Here is a 5,746-nt window from a genome sequence, read left to right as displayed (position 1 = left end):
TATAATTCTTAGATATGATGATTGTTTAGTAATTAAATATAATTACTGTTTAATCATAAGAATAAACATGAGAAACTGTGGTCAGGGCCCTAAGAAAGATCACGAGAAACTCATGTCAATGTATATAATCGAACAATATATGTTGAATAATTAATGTGTAAATTATACAACGATAGAATATAAAATGCGTTCAGCTCGAAAGCCATGTCAGAGTCAGATTTGGGTCTGTACCCCTGACTCCCAGAGCTCTTAGTAAAAGCACCTGCATATAATCAAATGCTGTGATTATGTGTGTTCCGGAACGCTAACACCAGGGCCAGCGAGGTGCACTGGGCTGTGGGCAGCCCCTGTTCCTGGGCACCCTGAGGGGCTGGACCAGCCTGGAGGCAGCCTCAGCACAGGGGCCTCGGTCCTACATGGACCGAGATTTTCTTTGGAAGCCCCCTCTGTCACCAGACTCTGGGACATGCACAACACAAATTGATCCTCCTAGTTAAAGGTGTGACGTTCATTGGCACAAGTTTGTCCCTTGGACTTTCTTGCACAGCAAATGTCAGCGCTTGTCATCCCTGTTCTGCACTCCCTGCTCGGGCACCAAAACATCTGAACCTGACAGAACATCTCTAATTAGCACCAACCTGCAGAGAGCTGTCACAGCTTTTCATCAAAAGCAGCAAATAAATGATTCCCACGGGGTCCCACACAGCTCTGTGGGGACTTTGTGTGGCTGCACTTCCAGCACCAGCCCAGGTGCACAGGAATTTCAGGAGGAGATACAGAAGGAATTGGCCATTCACAGAGGAAAACATGACTTTGCATGGCCCAGATCCCCACAACACAGCAGACTCTGGTAACCCAGACTCTGCACTTTTACTTTCACCTCTGTGCCTTACTTTGCCTCTCACTAAACTCCTCCCAGTTTCCCTCATGCTCAGGTTCCCAAGATCATTACAAGCAGCATTGGGAGCCGGGATAGAGGATGGGAACTGTCCCAAGGCTCAACAAAATTTCTCTTCTCAGGCCTGACAAGTCCAGCCAAGGAGAGAGGAAAAGCCTGCATGAAAGAGGTGTGAAATCAAAGCAGTAATCAAATTTAGGTACAATGAGGGAAGCTGAGAGGTTTTCAATGTTCAGAACAAGATTAGCAGCTCCAGACACAGGAGGGATGCAACATTTTCCCCACTGTAACAACTCTGTGATGCAAATTGCATCTCAAATCCTTCTCCCCAGCTCCTGGGACCTTTTCAGCCACAAACGTGGTGCTGAATTTTTAAAGCAAAGTGGAAGCTGGTCAGAGGTAGTTTACAAATAAAAATCTCAAAGGACAGTTTGTCAGCACCAACAGGAGCAAGGAGAGGCAGAGCCTGGCCCCCGGGGTGCAGCACAGCTACATGACACATGCCTGAAACTCTAAGAAATTAAAGAACTTGCCACTGGTTTCTCTCCCACAGGAAGTACAGAAGGTAACTTGAAAAAAAAATTAAATGCCTGCAGCCTCCTGCCCACGGAGGAATAACACAGAACCAAAAGAAAAAAAAAAATTAGGAAGAGAGAAATAAATTGGACTTGCTCATGGAGGAAAGCCTGGCAGCAAGTTTTATCCCCTTTCAAAGCATCTTTCTACCCGCATCTACCTGGTTAGGATACAGCTCACTGCTTCAGTTTTTACCTGCTATGCAAAAAAAATAGGACCATCCCCCTAGGTTTGTGCTTGAGGAGTCAAAGGGAATTCCCATGCCTTGTGCCCATCTGTCCCTCTCTCTGTGTGTGTGTGTGTGTGTGCACAGAGTCTTCTCCCAGGTAACAACCAACAGGACAAGAGGAAACAGCCTCAAGTTGCACCAGTGGAGGCTCAGATTGGATATTAGGAAAATTTCCTCACCAAAGAGCAGTCTAGTAGTGGCACAGGCTGCCCAGGGCACTGGAGTAACCATCTCTAGAGGCATTTAAAGGAGGTGTGGATGTGGCACCTGGGGACATGGTTCAGTGGTGAGCTTGGCACTGCTGCGGGAATGGTTGGACTCCATGAGCTTTGAGAGCTTTTCCAAGCTAAACAATTCTTGCAAAGCTCCTTGACTCAGTGTCCCAGCCAGGGTGAGCACTGCTTGTGGCCCTGGGCTCAGCATGGCAGGCCTGGTGCTCACACCACTGCAGACTTCAAGCTGGCCATGCACAGCTCCGTGTTTCTCCCAAAAATATCACTGCTGCAGCACTTGGAGTTCCCCAGTGCTGGGCTTGTTATCCCTACTGCATGGAGGATCACATGGCATGGCAAAGGATGGATCCCATGTGGCATCGAACCTGCCCTGATCCAGGCTGGATACCAGCAGGGGAAGGTGCAGTGCATTGTCTGCACTGCAGTCTTTTACTTATTAAAAGCCCCCCTGAAAGGGATCCCAGCACATCCTCTCGCTAGGGGAGGAAATAACACAGCAAGGTAGGACTGATGTGGAAAATTCAGCTCATCACATCCCAGGGGCTCACCAGCCCTTTGCACACCACTCCTGGATGGAAAGCTGCTGCAGGGACCTGAGGTCCGTGCTGGGGAGCAGCAAATCCGAGTGTTGAGCAGGCAGGGTGCCAGCAGCTGCTCCTGCTCCTCCTCTGAGTCACTGCCCTGTCACCTTGCCGAGCAGAGCCAGGAGCACCTGAGAGCAGCTCCAGCACCCCAGAACGTCTTGTTTCCTGTTACTCCAGCAGCACTCTCTGATTACACATTCTCCCCCTGCTGCTAATTAATTAAATAAAATCTGGAGCACGTTAGCAGATGCAGAAGGGACTCACCCGTTGGCACACGCTGCCTCTGACCCCCTCCACAGCAGCCCTGAGGAACAGAGCTCTTTTTCCTCAGCATTTCAGGGCTGGTGTTCCCCCTCTCCCAATTTTTGCCCTGTTTCTGGCAGAAGGCACCAAAATGAAGTTACTTGCATAAGGAGGGAATGTGTTTTGGGCTGATTTTGGACAAAAAGCTTGGTCGGGCCTCATCCCTCTCCCTGAGGCCTTGGGCTGCCACACTCTGGGTGGGAGTTTCTGCAGCAGCACCCAATCCTATGCAAAAAGCATTAAATGCTCTGATTTCATCTCACAGCACTAATTACTTCTCACAGGGCCTTTGATGCTGCTGAATAACTCATTAAATTCCCTCTGACCTGCCACAGCTTTGGCTGAGGGCACAGGGCCCTTGCAGGCCCGGGTGCCTCATGAAAGCCACCTCAGTGCCACCACACAGGCAGCGTGTGGCAAGGCAGGCTCATCCAGGACACCATCCACAGGGTGCAAAGAGAATGGAAAGCTCTGTCAAACATGCTGTAAAATCAGGCAGAGAAATTGTCCTTGACCAGCTGTCTCTCCAGGCCCTGCTTCCAGGGCTGGCACCAGCAAATGGGCCCTTGTGTGAATAGATCTGTCAAAGCCCACAGGAGCAATTCCCATCCCAGCCCTGCCTACTCAAAGTGGCATCATTTTGGTACCTGACTACTTCCAAGGTGAAAGCATATTCTCTCTAATTTGCTAAATTGACAAATTTACTCCTCTCAGGAGACAGTCTCATTTCCATCTTCTACCTCTTTAGCTTTGTACACTCAGTCTATAACATGAAAAGATTTTACCTTAATTTCTTCTCCAGGAAAGAAGTCATCAATCTTTTATTTGTGGCACTTTAATTTGGCATGTTGTCTACAAAAATCCACTGCTCATCACATCGAAGGTTCATCCAGTAGTGCCAACTACTCCAGCACTGGAAATCTATAGTGGGATGGGTGGAAGGAACAGGGTCAAAATGAATGGGTTTTCTCAGAGGAAGAAGCAGAATCTGGGAAGACAGCACAGCTTTAAATTAGGATATCTGCTGTGCACGGCAAGAAAAAACACAAGCCATTCCTCATCCTGTCTCTGGATGTGATTCAACCCACCGTCCCCAGCTCTGGAAGTATGGTGCAGAGTCTGGTCCTCACTCCCCTGGCAAATGACAGAGATGAGCAGATCTCAGCCTAGAATCCCTGTGGATTGACAGCAAGAACTCCTACAAGATGTAACTCATATGTTTGTAACAAGCACAGCATCCACTGGCAGAGAATGTTTTGCTCTTCATCCTTCCCACTCTCCAGGAATTTCTCTAGGAAATTCCACTCTCTAGTGTGGATAAAGCAGTAGAGATGGAAGGTTCTGTGTGCCCCAAAAGTCATCAGCCTCTTCATCCCACAGCTCTCCCACTCACAGCCGTCAGTTCTGTGCAGAGCGGGCACAAACTGGTCACTACTGGCACTGCCTGTGGTCTGAGCTGGGAACTGTGCATCACCATCAAGCTTCAAGTGCTTTCTAGTGGGAAGTGTTTTACACAGTTCCCTACAGATTCTGGTTCTGGGTCAGTCCCACAGCAGCTCTGGGGAGTGTTTAGGTCAACAGGGTCTCCCAAGGCTGGAGCTGGAGCTTGGGGCCTCCTTCCAAACCACAGCACAGTAAAAAATATGTACTAAGGTCACAATGAAAAATCCTCTGCTGAGCCTTCTTCAGTATCTGTCAACTCCTAATTCTGATTGTAAAATGCTATTTAGGAAGATCAGACTGATCAAAATCAGGACATTTTTGTGGATTTTTGTAAAAATGCTTTTTGAAGCTTTAAGATGGAGGGAATTTCACCAATGTCATTATTCCTCTTACAAGATTTTCAGCAACCGGTTACTTTGACTTTCCACTCTTATGTCCTGTCAACTTTTACCTGCCCAGAGCCACTTGTTTTGCTGACAGCTGCCATGCCCATGCGCCATTTGCTGAGCATCACCTGCATGAGGCCTCAGGAGCTCACTGAGGAAAACTCACTCCTTCATATTCTTTGCAGAGCCGGGGAAGATCTTGCTTGCTCAGTCGAGCAGTGGAGGAGTTTTCTGTTCAAACCTACTCTGTGTGGCATAACCAATGTATTTTTGACTCAGAGAAATCTGTTTATTTTCTGCTCTTAAATAAGGAGTGAGCAGCTCCATGAGTAACACCACGGCAGAGGAAACACAAACAGGCTGTTCCTCAAACAACATCACTGAAGGGATTGTGCTCTGCTTTTCAGATGAGATTAAGAGCTCAATTACAGTAGAGAAAGAAGCTTTCACTAAATCACACACAGAACATAATAAGGACAAATTACAAAGCTTCAGAAGCAAATCTGTGTCAGACTGCTGGCTAAGGAGGCCTTCAGTGGTTTCTCCTGCCCTTCTGAAGAAATGAGTCCTGCACACCTCATCTCACCATGCTTTTGAGAAAAGCTCACAACCAGAATCCTATGAGGCATCCAATTCTTTGAAAGGAATAAGCAACTACCCCCTCATGTTTGTAATGAGTGGGGTGAAGCCTCGGGTTAGTGCTGATGTGCACAGGTTAGAAGTGCAATAGTTTGTTCTGCTAGCCCAGGAAAAGCCCAGAAGCTCAGTGTTGTCTCAGTCCCATATTGATAAGAGGAGATGATGTGGAGTTTAAAGAATTTTAAGGCCCAGCAGCTAAGGGATGAATCAACTACCCAAAACCAGACCCTGGACATAACTGTTTAATTCCAGCATTCCTGCCATACTCTCCTGTCTCCATGCAAAAGCCTCCACCAAGAAACCTGCAGATAAGGAGGTAAGGAAAGAACAAGATTCAAGCCCCTCACACGGAGGACAGAGTTCAGAGACCTTCCAGCCAGAGGGATCCCTCCCTGAGCAGCCAGGCTGTCCAAACTTTCAAAATCAAAGCTCCAGTGTGCAAATCCCAGGCACAC

Source organism: Taeniopygia guttata, chromosome 25, assembly GCF_048771995.1.
Source record: "Taeniopygia guttata chromosome 25, bTaeGut7.mat, whole genome shotgun sequence".
In the NCBI taxonomy this organism is placed as follows: domain Eukaryota; kingdom Metazoa; phylum Chordata; class Aves; order Passeriformes; family Estrildidae; genus Taeniopygia; species Taeniopygia guttata.
The sequence above is the reverse complement of the archived record's forward strand: the minus strand, read 5'-3'. Positions refer to the sequence as shown.